Raw genomic sequence first — 17266 nt, forward strand, 5'->3', positions numbered from 1 at the left:
GGAGACTGCCTATGTATAGGAGATTTTAAATGCTATTTTTCATATCATAAATAGCTATGGTGAGGACTAATGGAACAATGTACATAGCTTAGAAGTTCACATTTTTAGTATATTTTTCTTAATGAGAATGGTAGAAATGATTAATTGCTTGTTCCGATTCACAAAGCAGCCCAGAGGACCAAAATAGCCAATTTCATTATTTCAATAATTGTTTACACTGATGAAGCCTCTGTATGAGTTCCAGTTGTTGACCATATGTGCAGTAATCTTTATAAACAAAATACTCTTCACAACTACTTAAAAATATGTACAACATATGCAACTGTACAACGTATGCAACCAAGACCTTTTTTGTCCGTGTGAGAGGCTCTCAAAACCAGTTATCTTCAGTGTTTTTCTTTAAAAAACAAAATCAGATTGCGGCATCAAGTTCAGGAGAGACAAAAGCCATGATATTTGTTATACCATGGAACTCCTGACTTGTTTGTGCACAATAGTCATCTGCTACATGATTGGAATACCAGTCAACCACAGAAACATTATTTTTTAATTAGCAAGCGAGCCAACTACTGGAGTTGGAAAAATATTTGGAAGATCCAAGTATAAGACTGCTCAAAGTTCAATAAGAAAGAGAAAGGGATTCATTAATTCCATAGATGATCACTTTCCCTCTTGATTTTGCATTGTCTTGCACCTGCCTTAATGTTGGTATCCTTCTTACACATGGTTTTAAATTTAAATGAATTAACCAAAGTGGCCAAGAAAATACATTCTTTTGTTTCCTTAGCCTCTCTTTGTTTAGTGAGAAAATAGATGCTGAAAGAGGATGGCTAAAGAGATCTTTTGACCAAAAAGGATAGCATATGTCATACATTTTCAAAAGCTGTATCATTTGTTTCAATTGACTTCAATTAATTTAACTTTCCCAAGAGAAAGTCTGCTAAATATTCTGAAATCAAGTGAAAACCACATGTGAGAAAGAGATAAATTATACTAAACACTGGAATGTGGTAGAGTGGAAAGTTCTCATTTAAAAAGGCTGGGAGATTAATGAAAAAACATGAATAAATTATTGCAAAAATTGCATATTTATGAAGGAGGTTTTCCTGGAGACTTTTTTTTTTCTTTTCTTTTTTTTCTTTTTGGCTGCGTTGGGTCTTCATTGCTGCACTCGGGCTTTCTCTAGTTGCAGCAAGTGGGGGCTCTTCTTTGTTGCAGTGTGTGGGCTTCTCATTGGCATGGGCTCTAGGTGCACGGGCTTCAAGAGTTGTGGCTCATGGGCTCTAGAGCGCAGGCTCAGTAGTTGTGGAGCACGGGCTCAGTTGCTCCGCAGCATGTGGGATCTTCCTGGACTAGGGCTCGAACCCGTGTCCCTTGCATTGGCAAGCGGATTCTTAACCACTGCGCCACCAGGGAAGTCCCTGGAGAAAGAGTATTAACTAGTCTTAAACATAGAAGACATGACTATGCTAGTTTGTGGTTTCTTAATGTATTTCATATTGTATGAAGTTGCATATAGCATATCTGTATTCTTCAGCCAGAGTTATTTATTTCATTACTATTACATTCTGAGGAATAAACATAAAAAAGGAGACCTTTTCTCTTTCTCAGTCAAACGAATACATCATAGATAAACATCTAATTATCCCATGTTTCAAAGAAATGGTGGTGGGCAGGGCAGTAGAGGGAGAAAAAATGTTTCTTTTTATATAAAAGGCATGAAGCTAGAGACCTTGCATATAGTGTCTCCTTACATTAACAATATATAAAGTTTAAAATTTTATCTACTGTGTAACCTCCAATGCATCACCCCTCAACTTCCCTTTAAAATACCTATAAAATCACAAAGAAAAAGTTATAAATTTGCTAAATGAAATAAGCTAGACCAGAAAGAAAAATCTGTATGGTCTTACTTATATGCAGATTCTAAAACTGAATTCGTAGAAGTAGAGAGTAGAATGGTGGTTACCAAGAGTGGGAGGTGGGGGGAAATGGGGAGATGTTAGTCAAAGGGTACAAAGTTGCAGTTATGTAGGATGCATAAATTCTTGAGCTCTAATGTAAAGCATGGTAGATAATAACATTATATTGTATACTGGAAATTTGCTAAGAGAGTAGATCTCATGTGCTCTTGCCAAAAAACCAAATAAATACCAACATGAAAATGCCAGGACCTGGTTAGCATATCCACTAACAGACAGATTGAACCAGGATAAGAACAATGCATCCTGATCTCATGGCATATCTGAATATTTCTTTATGCACTAGAGTCCCATGGAAGATGGGAAGACATTATCTCTCTAACACAGCCTGCCCCCAGCTGAATAAATGACCTAGAGGGTCCTTCCCATTACCAGCTAGGTGCTACTTGTTGAGGAGGCCAGAATTCTGGTTCCTTCTTGTCTATAATCCCTATCTCCAGACTATTCTGTCTTGTTTTCACATTCATACAGAAATAGCAACTCCAAGCAAACAATTGGACATAAAGGACAGAAACTGTTGTGGCATTATATAAACTTGATTGTCTCATGGTAAGGAGATAAGAGGAATGTTGGTTGCCAGATTGCTGGGAATATTATTTTCTCACTTTTTTCAAAAATTCAGAGTACCACAGAACCAGGTGTGGGGAGAGGAGAAAATAATATGTCTATGTGGCTGATCCCTCTGACAAAAAAATAGAAATTAAATCGAGAACTGTGAACATTAGCCTGCTCTTTTGTTGATCTGAAAAGAAGGTCACCCTTCAACTAATGCAAAATTGCCACCACTTCTACAGTACTTATTATATGCCAGATATTGTTCTAAAATCTTTGTATAAATTAACTCTTTTAATTTTCCTAGAAACCTTATGAGGCAGATATTGTCATTGTATTACCCAAACTTTACAGATGAGAAACTGAAGCATAAAAAAGTAAAATTCACAAAACTAGTAAGTGGTAAAATTTGATTTGAACCCAGGCAATCTGAATCCAGTGTCTGGACTCCTAATCATGATGCAATACAGAAAGAGAGTGGGACCCAAGTGGGTTCTGCATCAGACCTAACTCAGAGATCCACCACTTCAAAATTTGTTAAGAAATAAAACATCATTGGAGTCAATGAAAAATATGACAGAACATGAGGAAAGAAATATCATCCTAATGAACCAAAGGAATAGCCACCTCTGAAATTATCTCTTGTGAAATCCAGAAGAAAATGTTAAGAAATTATACGGAATCTTTAATATTGTGTCAGAAGAGAGAAGAAAACCTAAAATCACTAAGTGGTGATAAAAAGAGAAAAGGCAATAGGATGGCGTGAAAATAACGGTAGGAGATTGGAAAGAATTTCAAGAAGATCTAACTTAGTATCAGATTAAAAATCCACAATATACTGTATACTGATACTGTATACAGTTTAACCAGTAACAAATAGGAAAAACTTATGTGCGTTTGCAAAAGACCTGAGATGAAAATTGATACTCCTTGAGAAAATATTAGACAAAGTGGAAAAGAAGCAATAATCACTTATACATAGTAGAGATTGTTTTATGATATGGAAAAATAATACCTGATGAAATACTGAAAGAGCTCTCCATGTTCCACAGAAAATAAATTAAAAGATATTTATCTTAGATTCTTAAAGGTAAAATATATCTGCCTCTTTTGTGAGCTCAAATAGTTAAGTCTAAAGGGAATTATCAATTTCTCATTGGTTTGGTGGAACTCATCCCTAAAATCATAAGGGCCCTGGACCCAGGGCCAGATGATGGTAGTCCCTTGACAGCATTTTCCATTTATTTTATGGTTTGGGCAGCCTATTCCTTGTTCCATGTTGATCATTTATATATTCTAGAGAAACATAAAGGCAATCTAAATTTCAAAGTTTACAGCTTAGTTATATATTTTAATATTTAAAAACAATACTCCTTCATATTTGTGGTCATATACACTTTCTCATTCCTGATGTTATTTATGCCTGTAGTTCTGTCTTTTCATCTGCTAGCTAGTCTAGAGACTTGTTTATGTCATGGATCTTTTCAAAGAACCAGCTTTTAAATACAATTAGCAATTCTGCTGTATTTTTGTTTTCTTGTCTTTTAGTTTCTGCTCTTTTTTTATTATTTCCTCATGGGTTTCTTAAGCTTGGCTTTTGTGGGGTGGAGTGCTTTTACTAATTGCTTGAGTTGAATATTGAATTTGTTTTCATTCTTTCTTGATTAATACTAAGAGCATTTAAGGCTACAACCTTTTCTTTTCTTTTTTCTTTTCTCTTTTGCTGTATCCCATAACTTGTAGTGCAGTTGCAATATCTAACTAGTATGCAATTGCAATTTTTATTTTCTTAATGACACAGGACTTAAGAAAGTGCTATTAAATTTCCAAATGGATAGATATTCTGGATGTTTGTTATTCCTTTAACTCTTCCTATTATTTCCTAATTTATTTCACTGTGGATGGAGAATGTATCTTGTATAGTTTCTATGTCTGGGAATTTTGAAATATATACTTTTTGGCCTAATATATAATCAATTTTAAGGTTTCCATGGGAGTTGAAGAAGGAGTGTTCTTTATAAGGAGTTAAAATATATGAAGCAATTAAATCAATTTTATTTATTGTATCATTAATTTTCCATGCATCCTGTATAATGAATATCCCTGGTTACAGCTGAACAAAATTAGTTTCTAATTTTCTGGTTTTTGATTTCTAGTATCTTTCCCAATCTTACTGAGGCTGATCAAAGAAAGTGTTCTAGAAATATGCATTAAAAAATCAAACATCAATTTATTGGGAGATTTGATATATATATCAGGTTTTGAACAACTTCATCATGTGCTTGTAATAATATTATTTAATATGATTTGATATAATCAAATGTATATTGGTTACCATATCATTTTTAGTGTTTTCAATGCCAAATTAATTTGGTATTAAAATTGCAGCCTCTGCTTTACCTTTTATTTCTGTTTACTTGATATATTTATTTTACCGTTAACTATTTAGGTTACTTTATTTTAAATGTATTTCTTTGAAAGCACCTTTGATTAATTTTTCTCACCTATTTTTCTCTCTTAATAAGGGATTTTGTCCTGTTTAGATTTATTTCTAAAACTCCATGTTTCCAAACAGCATTTTTAAATAAATCATAATATTAATACTGATGCCCAGTTAAAATGTTTTCCATGGACAAATAAGTATGTAAATACTGAATACTACAAAACTTCTTAGAAATTTAAATTTCACATTAGAAAATTAAAGGCTCTGATAAATTTTGAGTAAAAAAACTTGTTTAAATCTTATTAATTCAGCTGACAATCTAAGTTTTTATAATGCCCGAGAGATACATTTTTGCATATAGAGAGCTATTTAAAATTAATTATGCTTTAAAATAATACTTAATATATACCAATTAAATAATAAACTTCACTTTTCTTGGGTCATTAAGTTCAACTTAGAAGTCTTGCTATGTTATTTATAGATCCCATAAAATAAGAACAGTCACCATTTTATATAAAAAAAAATTTATGTTCTGTATCAAGTTGAACACATTAAACTCTTAAATCCGATCCAGTTATAAACCTAATTAATTAAAATCCTTGTATATATTAAACTGCATTTCAAAAATTCAATATAGTCAAAAATTTTAAGCATTCTATAGATATTTGACAGAATAAGTTTACAATTCTAACATGCTCACAGTTTAAAAACATTACAAATTATATATAAATGAATAAAATTAATTTCTCTTAATTATACCAATAGTTTGCAAACAAAGTTCTGTGTATATTTCCACTCAAAATCACAAGGCAAATATGTCAGATTTCTTAAATATAAAAATATAAAAACAAATACACAAAAGCATTTTTAAACATAGCAAAAGTAAGTTTAATTAGCTTCATCATCTCTATAGTTGGTTACTTTTATTTTTAATTTCTTTTTTATATTATAGTTGATTAACAATGATGTGTTAGTTACAGGTGTATAGCAAAGTGATTCAGTTATACCCATAAAAGTATCCATTCTTTTTCAAATCCTTTTCCCATTTAGGTTGTTACAGAAGATTGAGCCAAATTCCCTGTGCTATACAGTAGGTCCTTGTTGGTTATCTATTTTAAATATATTGATAGTAGTGTGTACACATCAATCCCAAACCCCCAATCTATTCCTTCCCCACCCACACCCCACCCGCACCCCCTGGTAACCATAAGTTCATTCTCTAAGTCTGTGAGTGTTTCTGTTTTGTAAATAAGTTCATTTGTATCATTTTTTTTAGATTCCGCATATAAGCGATATCATATGATATTTGTATTTCTCTGTCTGACTTACTTCACCTAGTATGATAATCTCCAGGTCCAACCACGTTGCTGCAAATGGCTTAATTTCATTCTTTTTAGTGGCTGAGTAATATTCCAGTGTATATATGTGCCACATCTTATCCATTCCTCTGCTGATGGACATTTAGGTTGCTTCCACATCTTGGCTATTATAAACAGTGCTGCAGTGAACATCGAGGTGCATGTATATTTTGAACCATGGTTTTCTCCAGATATATACCCAGGAGTGGGGTTGATGGATCATATGGTAGCTCTATTCTTAGTTTTTTAAGGAACCTCCATACTGTTCTCCATAGCAGTTGTACCAATTTACATTCCCACCATCTCTACAGTTGGTTACTTTTTAAAAAGGTATAGATTTATATTTTAGAGCAGTTTCAGGTTTACAGAAAAATTAAGTAGAAAGTAAAGAGAGCTTCTTTCATGCCACTCACACACAGTTTCCTCTATTATTAATATCTTTCATTGGTGTGGTATATTTACTATAGTTAATGAATATTGATATATTACTACTAACTAAAGTTCATAGTTTTCAATAGGGTTCACTCTTTGTACAGTTATATGGATTTTGATAAATGCATAATATCATGTATCAACCGTTACTATATCATACAGAATCATTTCACTGCACTAAAAATCCTCTCTGCTCCACCTATTCATTTCCTCATCCCCCACCAATATCTGACAACCATTGTTCTTTTCACTGTCTCAATAGTTTTGCCCTTTCCAAAATGTTGTATAGTAGGAATCATGTGTAGCCTTTCCAGGCTGGCTTTTTTCACTCAAAAATATGCATTTTAGGTTCTTCCATGTCTTTTTATAGCTTGGTAGCTTATTTCTTTTTAGCATTGGATAATATTCCATTGTATGCATGTACCACAGTTTGTTTATCCATTCATCTATCCCAAGTTTTGTTATGAATAGAGCTTCTGTAAATAGCCATGTACAGGTTCTTGTGTGGATATAAGTTTCCCATTCCTTTGGGTAGACACTAAGAAGCTTGGTTACTCGATCGTATGGAAAGTATATATTTAGTTTTAGACAGAAACCACCAAACTGTCTTCCAGAGGGGCTGTATAATTTTGCATTCCCTTCAGCAATGAATGAGAGTTCCTACTGCTCCACATCCTTGTCAGCATTTGGTGTTACCAGTGTCCCTGATTTTGGCCATTCCAAAAGATGTAAAGTGGTGTCTCGTTGTTTTAATTTGCAATTCCCTGATGACACATGATGTTGAGCATCTTTTCATATCTTATTTGCCATCTGTATAGTATGTCTTCTTTGGTGGGCTGTTCAGTTTCTTATTGTTGAGTTTTAGTAGTTCTTTTTATATTTTGGATTCAAGTTCTTTATTGCATATGTGTTTTGGAAATATTTTCTCCCAGTCTGTCCTTTCATTCTTTCCCATTTAAAAATTAATATTGTTAAAACTGGCAGTCACTTATCTACCAAGAGATGCTGATTCATCATCTCAAGTTAGCTGACACTACTGGGTTGAAAAATCAAGACATCATTTTTTTATATGGAATGCTAATGGTTGTGGTATTCTGTTAATATTAGTAATAGCAATAATAACAGTAACAATAAAAGCAGTTGACTTTTTTGTATTATGCCAGCCACTGTGCTACGGGCTTCCAATGTGTCATCTCATTGACTCCTCATAACAATCTTCCATAGCAGTTACTACCGTTATTCTTATTTAACAAGTGGCAACATTACAGCATGGAGAAATTCCATAACTTTTCCATAACACAAGGCTTTTGGTCTTATAGTATTATCTGGGGAAGAGCTGAGTACCTCATACCCAAATTGTAACAAATCAAAAGGCTCCAGATAGATAGGGTACGTAAAACTTTCCCTCTTTGTCTAAACTTTGAAAAATCAAGATGTTTGCTTCTTGACAGATGGGTGCTTAAATAAGGGTAAATATGGTTTCTGATTATTCTTTAAAATGTTTTTACAAAGTTTACGTTCTCATTTAGCTTTGAAATAAAAAGCTTCTGAGTAAATAGAAGATGCTTGGTTAAAGATAAAAGAATTACTAGCTCTAAAAGGACTAAAGTATTATCAAAGGTCAGCTCCAAATGATTGATTAATCAGGCATTCAGCATCTAGCTCAAAAGCTTTCGGCTGATTTCAAAGAGAAGCCATTTAGCTTTCTTTACTAATTAAGAAGATAATTCAGATTTCAAAATTATATGATCATTAGCAAAAGTGTCAAAGGAATCCACAGTTGCAACCACGGTTAGTTTTGATGATGTGCATAACTATCACATGCCAAAGTGATTCAGAACAGTGTTAACTTCTAAATTTGAAGAAGGCTTAAACTACAAAACTGTTGTGTAAAAGAAAGTATTGTAAGATTTTATGGAAAATGTAAGTTACTGTCATTAAGAAAATAACCTGTTTATTTAGTATGCATTTTTTTTCCATTAAGAGCTATTAGTGCAGTGATTAAGAGCATGCATTCTGGAGGTGGACAGGCTTTGGGTTTAAGCACTTGTCTTTCCACTTAGAATCTGTTATCTTAGACAAGTCACTTAATCATCCTAACCTGTTTTTTGGTCACTAAAATGGGGATAAAACTAATATATGAGGCTTTCCTGGTGGCGCAGTGGGTTGGGAATCTGCCTGCCAGTGCAGGGGACACGGGTTCGAGCCCTGGTCCGGGAAGATCCCACACGCCGCAGATCAGCTAAGCCCATGCACCACAACTACTGAGCCTGCGCTTTAGAGCCCATGGGCCACAACTACTGAGCCCGTGTGCCACAGCTACTGAAGCCCGCGCGCCTAGAGCCTGCACTCCGCAACAAGAGAAGCCACCACAATGAGAAGCCCGCGCACCACAACGAAGAGCAGCCCCCACTCGCCGCAACTAGAGAAAGCCCGTGCGCAGCAACGAAGACCCAACGCAACCAAAAATAAATTTAAAAAAAGAAAAAACCTAATATATGTTTGTGTAGTTATAAACACTAAATGGTGTAAAATATAAGAATACATCTAAAATAGTTCCAACCTCAAAATAGCAGCTATCTTTATGGGGTTAATTTGCTTCCTGCATTACAGCTTTGAATTTGTGGATCTTATCTTACTAAGGGAGGTGGTATTTCCTTACAAACCAGCAAGTAGCTAAACTAAAAGAAATGCATTTCACTTTTAAAGTTAAAACAAACATACTTGACCTTTTGATCGTTTTAAGAACCTATCTTTTTCATCTTCTCCTACTTTATTTAACAATTGGTTCATTTTAAAAAAATGTATTGGTTGCCTACACTATAGCAGTCACTATTCTTTATACTGGACTGGCATATATAAATAAAATACTTCCCTTCTACACCTACAAGTGTTCTCTGTAACATATATTCTATTGGAAATTCAGTTAAAATCCATTTCATTTGGAGACTTTTACTATTCCTCCTGAGATAATCAGGAATTTTTTGGCAGAGGCAGAAGGGTAGTGTTGACAGGGACAGGGATTACAAAATTAAGAAAGAGATTTAGCTATTTGGGAAATACTGTGGTTGCTTATTTCACTTTATTTTCCAAAAGTTTTCTCAGGACTTTTCTATTGCTACCGATTAGGAAATGATAATCTAAGGTATTATTACTATTTTATTTTTGTAAATGGAAGAATTGTCATTTACTGACTTTATACACTTCTATGCCCTCTTGTTCCAGGAGAAAACTTTCAAAGTGTCATTTTGGAGAGGTCATTAGGAAGTTCTCTGACATTGAGATTCTTAAGACTCCTTCCTCTCTTTTTCTCTACTGCCTTTGTCCAAGAGTGCAGCAGTTGAATGAAATGCTATATAGCCCTTTCTGGAAGAAATATGGCATAACATTCCTTAATTTTCAGAATTATAGGCATAGAATTTTTCAGCCCTATCTGTCCAGATCTGAACTTCTACTTCACTATGGTATTGTGATCTATTACCAGGAACCAGAGGCCAGCTTAAAAAACTTAAAAGGATTTCATTTTAAATCTGGAAGTTGATATTTTAAAAGCTAAAAATGCCATCAAGTTTAAAGTAATTATCTCAATCCTTGTTAAGTCTTGGTATGAAGCTTAATTTACAGAGAATGCTGACGTGCCAAATGACTCTTAAGCTACCTTGTTATTCATTTAATTCTCAGGTCTTAAAATCTAGCTACAAAGCATATGTGAAGGGAATTCCTCCAAACTACTTCATGTTAAAAAGAAAAATAGTTGAATTCAGAGAATGTATGCCAAAAGTAATTTACATCTCTAAGGAAATTTGGTCAACAAACTAGAGGAGAATGAAAACTTTTAAAAAAAATAAGATGACTACAGTGATGTTCTCAGAAAGTGACACTAACCATAGCATGTTTTTTAATGAATTGTGATGGAAAAAGATACATGGGGAAATAAGACTCAAGAAGCAGCCAGGAAACAGAGCAATGTGGGTTCTACAAACATGGCCTGCCTGAGGTTCTTAGTGACCTAAAAGCAACAGGGATCTATCTGGGGATGTTGGGAAGCAAGAACAGCCCCTCAGGTTGCTACAGAATGGGCTTGCTCAATTTTTTAACTCCTGTAGGGTAGCCAGAGTCCTAAAGTCATCTAGGGGGTTAGGAGCATAATTTGGAAGCTCTCCACCAGAAGTACTCCTCAGAAACACTGCATGTCCGTGAACAGCTATTCCCAAATAGTTTGTTGAGTTAAATACACACACACACACACACACACACACACACACAGACACACACACACACACATAAAAACCAGTCTTCAATCTCTCTGAGGTCCAGCTTCTGAATCTGTGAAGTGGGCGTTATGCTTTACCTCATGGGTTTTTATGATGATCCTGTGATGCCTTGTGTTTGAGGATAGGGCCTTGTGCCCTTACTGCAGTTCTATCTCTAGAGCATAATCAAGTTCCTGTCACAGAGTAGATGCTTAGCAAATATTTTCTAAATAAGTGAAATGAAAAAAACAACAAATCAAGTATTTGAGCATGACTTAAAAGAACTTAAAATCCTATACAAATGCTAATTGTTATCATTATAAATTCTTCTACTGAAACTAAAACACAAAATCATATCATATTCTTTCTCCATGGTTAAATTGATTTGCTGTAATTTCATATATGAAAGGGTTATTTTGAAAGTGGTGAAATATTTTCATGTAAATTCTAGTAATCAGTCTATAAAGAAAAATACGATGGCTGTTAATACTCCTGATTTGAGTAATGGTGTTGGTCAGTTGGGGACAGGGAGACATTTCCTCCCATGACTTATATAACTAAACGTGCTACAATGACTATCTGGTTTCCTCAGAAGAATATGGCATTGGACTTACTCCAAATACTAACTGAATATCACACACCAAGTCTTGCAAGACTAGAAATCTTCTCTATTAATGACAGATTCTTTGTTCTCAAAGATACATCGCAGTGGAAGCTAACTAAAGAGATCATCTGCTGGTCACAACACTTTTATTTAAGAAGGAGCTACTCACCAGAGGTTCCTGCTTCTTTATTATAAAATCAAGGCTAAGAAAATCCTGGAGTCTTTAATTAATCATGGTCTTACAGACTGAGTAAACTATATTTTAAAAATTTAGAAATAATCTTGTTTTCTACTTTTCAATATCATTTAGGAGTCCCGTATAGCCAAAATTTTTTCAGCATGAAATTAATACTTATGTGTTGCTGGAAAAATTTGAAACATTTTAATATGTTTTTCTACCATTTAATGTTTTTCATACCCTATGCATTCCTTTGTATTCATTCAACAATGTGGGTGTCATCTGGTGGCCCAAATCATTCTTTTCAACTTCCTAAATTTTACCATGATATTACATCCTGTGTCTTTGCTTTATTGTGTAAGAGCTCAGATGCCCATTTGTGCTTACTAAAATCTTCATATTATTTGATTTTTACTTGCAACTGATAAACTGCTGACTCCTTCTATTCACATTAACAAAATATTTTTCAGGAAGATTCCTATAGGACCTGTAACATAGATCAAAAGACATCTAAAGAGAGAATGACTGTATCTTTTTTCTCCATCTTTAAAACTCATTTTTACTTTAAGGAAATAAATTCAACAAAATATCTTGGTAAACATAAAGTAATTCAAATATGGAATCAAAAAATTAATACTTTTTCTAACATGTATATGTATGTGATTATATGGTGTCTTCGTTATTGTGTACAGTGAGTTCCATACCAGTAAGGGTTGTTTTTTAATACTATCTGAATAGTGCTTTATAACCTATAGGTACATAAGGAAAATTTAATTTATTCTACTTTAATCTTTAATTCTTAGTGTTCATTTATTCTGCTCATTCTATGGTACATGAACTCTAAAATCTCTTCTTTTTTGGCAAAATACATAGAACATAATATTTTTCATTTGTTTATTCTAAAATTTTATACAAGCATATTTTTTATTGAATTTCTGTGATCAAATGTATCATACATATGGTACGTAATTAACAATTTGGACTTAATAGAGAATTTCGTTTTCTTTGTGAGCCCACATTTTTTCCACTAACTGCAATAAAAAGAATGGGCTTTTATTATTTGTTTATATAAAGTCAATAATTTCATGTCCAATTTTCATTTTTACTTGAATTTTAATAATTTATATGTAGATTATAAAAGGTTCCATTTCTCTCATGACAGATTGTAGGAAGAAAGATTTTATTTCACTTCAGCCATGATTATACTCAGACTGGATATTTTCTACATCTCATGCAAGTATTTTCCTAGTCTAAATATAATATTTAAAGATAATTCTGTGTATTTACAGGCAATGACTGCTTTGTTTAAAATTTTTTTACAAATTGTATTGAAGTATAGTTGATTTACAGTGTTGTGTTAATTTCTGCTGTACAGCAAAGTGATTCAGTTATACATATATGTGTGTATATATATATTCTTTTTCATATTCTTTTCCATTATGGTTTGTCAAAGGATATTGAATATAGTTCCGTGTGCTGTACAGTAAGACCTTGCTGTTTATCCATCCTATATATAATAGTTTGCCCCTGATAATCCTAAACTCCCAATCTTTCCCTCCCCTACCTGCCTCTGCCCCCACCCCCCTGGCAACCACAAGTCTGTTCTCTGTGGCTTGTGAGTCTGTTTCTGTTTTGTAGATATGTTCATTTGTGTCATATTTTAGATTCCACATATAAGTGATATCATATGGTATTTATCTTTCTCTTTCCGACTTATTTTGCTTAGTATGATAATCTCTAGGTCCATCCATGTTGCTGCAAATGGCATTATTTCATTCTTCTTTATGGCTGAGTAATATTCCATTGTATATATGTACCACAGCTTCTTTATCCATTCATCTGTTGATGGACATTTAGGTTGTTTCCATGTCTTGGCTGTTGTAAATGGTGCTGCTATGAACACAGGGGTGTCTGTATCTTCGAATTATAGTTTTGTCTGGGTATATGCCGAGGAGTGGGACTGCTGGATCGTATGGCAACTCAATTTTTAGTTTTTTGAGGAGCCCTCATACCGTTTTCCATAGTGGCTTCACCAGTTTATATTCCTACCAACAGTGTAAGAGGGTTCCGTTTTCTCCACACCCTCTCCAGCATTTATTGTTTGTAGAATTTTTAATGATGGCCATTCTGACCAATGTTAGGTGGTACCTCATTGTAGTTTTGATTTGCATTTCTCTAATAATTAGCCATGTTGAGCATCTTTTCATGTGCCTATTGGCCATCTGTATGTCTTCTTTGGAGAACTGTCTATTTAGGTCTTCTGCCCATTTTTTGATTGGGTTGTTTGTCTTTTTGTTGTTGAGTTGTATGAGCTGTTTGCATAATTTGCAAATTAAGCCCTTGTCAGGTGCCTCATTTACAAATATTTCCTCCTAGTTCATAGGTTGTCTCTTTGTTTTGTTTATGGTTTCCTTTGCTATGCAAAAGCTTATAAGATTGAGTAGGTCCCAATTTATTTATTTTTGCTTTTATTTCTATTGCCTTAGGGGACTGACCTAAGAAGACATTAATATGCTTCATGTCAGAGAATGTTTTGCCTATGTTCTCCTTGAGGAGTTTTATGGTGTCTTGTCTTATATTTAAGTCTTTAAGCCCTTTTGAGTTTATTTTTGTATATGGTATGATGGTGTGTTCTAACTTCAGTGATTCACATGTGGCTGGCCAACTTTCCCAGTACCACTTTCTGAAGAGATTGTCTTTTCCCCATTGTATCTTCTTGCTTCCTTTGTTGCAGATTAATTGTCCGTAGGTGTGTGGGTTTATTTCTGGCCTCTCTATTCTGTTCCATTGATTGATCCACATGTCTGTTTTTGTGCCAGTACCATGCTGTTTTGATTACTGTACACTTGGAGTATTGTCTGAAGTCTGGGAGAGTTATGCCTCTTGCTTTGTTCTTTTTCCTCAGCATTGCTTTGGCAATCTGGGTCTCTTATGGTTCCATATAAATTTTAAGATTATTTGTTCTAGTTCTGTGAAAAATGTCATGAGTAATTTGATAGGGATCACATTAAATTTGTAGATTGCTTTTGGGTAGCATGTCTATTTTAATTCTTCCTATCCAAGAACATGGGATATCTTTCCATTTCTTTGAGTCATCTTTAATTTCCTTTTTATTAATGTTTTGTAGTTCTCAGCATATAAGTCTTTCACCTCCTTGGTGAGGTTTATTACTAAATATTTTATTTTTTTGATGTGATTTTAAAAGGGATTGTTTGTTTATATTTCCTTTCTGATATTTCATTGGTAGTGTAAAGAAATGCCACTGATTTCTGTATGTTAACTTTGTATCCTGCTACCTTGCTGAATTCGTGTATCAGTTCTAGTCGTTTTTGTGTGGAGTCTTTAGGCTTTTTTATATATAGTATCATCTCATCTGTGTATAATGACAATTTTACCTCTTCCCTACCAGTTTGAATACCTTTTATTTCTTGTTCTTGTCTGATTGCTGCGGCTAGAACTTCCAATACTATGTTGAATAGAAGTGGTGAGAGTGGGCATTCTTGTCTTGTTCCAGATTTTAGCAGAAAGGCTTTCAGCTTTTCACTGTTGAGTATTATGTTGGCTGTGGATTTGTCATAAATAGCTTTTATTATGTTGAGATATGTTCCCTCTATACCCACTTTCATAAGGGTTTTTATCATGAATGGATGTTGAATTTTATCAAATATGTTTTCTGCATCTGTTGAGATAATGATGTGGTTTTTGTCCTTTCTTTTGTTGATGTGGTATATCACATTGATTGATTTGTGTATGTTGAACCATCCTTGTGACCCAGGGATGAATCCAACTTGCTCATGGTTTATGACGATTTTTATGTGTTGTTGGATTTGGTTTTTATTAAGAATTTTTGCTTGTATATTCATCAAAGATATTGGCCTGTAATTTTCTTTTTTGGTAGTGTCTTTGTCTGGTTTTGGTATCAGGGTAATGGTTGCTTCATAGAATGTCTTTGGGAGTGTTCTTTCTTCTTCAATCTTTTGGAAGAGTTTGAGAAAGACCGGTATAAGTTCTTCTTTGTATGTTTGGTATAATTCCCCAGTGAAATCCATCTGGTCCTGGACTTTTATTTGTAGGAAGTTTGTTTGTTTTTTTTTAATTACAGATTCTACTTCATTTCTAGTGATTGTCTGTTCAGGTTATTTCTTCTTGATTCAGTTTTAGTGGGCTGTATGTTTCTAGAAAGTTGTTCATATCTTCTAGGTTGTCAAATTTGTTGGCATATAATTGTTCATAGTATTCTCTTACAGTTTTTTATATTTCTGTGGTATCAGTTATGATTTCTCATCTTTCATTTCTTATTTTGTTTATTTGGGTCTTTTCTCTTTTTTTTTTGATGAGCCTGGCCAGAGGTTTGTCAATTTCATTTACCCTTTCAAAGAACAAGCTGTTGGTTTTATTGACTTTTCTAGTTTTTTTAATCTCCATTTTACTTATTTCCTGTCTGATCTTTATTACCTTCTTCCTTCTGCTGACTTTAGGTTTTGTTCGTTCTTCTTTTTCTAATTCTTTTAGTAGTGGGTTAGGTTGTTTATTTGAGATTTTTCTTGTTTCTTAAAGAAGGCCTGTATCACTGTGAACTTTCCTCTAAGAACTGCTTTTGCTCCATTCCATAGATTTTGTATGGTTGTGTTTTCATTGTCATTTGCCTCAAGGTATTTTTCAATTTTTTCTTTGATTTCATCTTTGACCCATTGGCTTTTTAGTAAATGTTGTCTAGTCTCCATGTAATTGTTTCTTCTCATTTCTTGCTTTGTTTTAATTTTTGATTCTTCTGGAAATATGGGAAATAAGTAGAGACTTGCCTCATGGGCTTGAGATGTATACCTAATATATACACTAATCATGTGACAAATTTTTCTATAATGTGAAAAGCATTTTGTTAGTTAAGATAAACATTTAGTATTAAGAAAAGACAAATTAGCCTTTAATTTATTGAGTTTATAGAATATTATTGAGGTATAAATCAAAAGGAGAGGAGAAACTTTCAGGTATGAAAGTGTAAAAAATTAATAAACAGAAACCTCAATTAAATAGAATCAGGAGACCAGAAGGGAGAGTTCTCACACCCTGTGATGATAGCAGAGCCTGACAGGAAGAAGAAAATCCTCTTCTTTCCCAGCAAGGACTTAGCCAAGGAAAAGCCATGGACTCTTTGTTTACTATAGCGCTCCTCACTTCCTTGTCCTCTATAGAAGAGTTCTCCTCTCCATTTTTGTGGGGGACTTGCATGTGGCTTGCCATGGTTTACACCCTGAATTGCAATTATTTGTTGATCCTGAATAAACCCATTTTTTGCTGGAGAAATAACTGGTGGTCTATTTTTGTTTTTAGGTCAGCAAAAGCCATATGCTTATACAAAATAAGAGTAGTCTTCTGGGAAAGTCTTTTAAAGAAAGGGAAAAAAAACAGATGTCAAGAAGGAAAACAGCAAGAGTAGAATTAGGTGATAATAAAAAAGTTAAGA

This window comes from Balaenoptera musculus, chromosome 5 (assembly GCF_009873245.2).
Source record: "Balaenoptera musculus isolate JJ_BM4_2016_0621 chromosome 5, mBalMus1.pri.v3, whole genome shotgun sequence".
Lineage (NCBI taxonomy): Eukaryota > Metazoa > Chordata > Mammalia > Artiodactyla > Balaenopteridae > Balaenoptera > Balaenoptera musculus.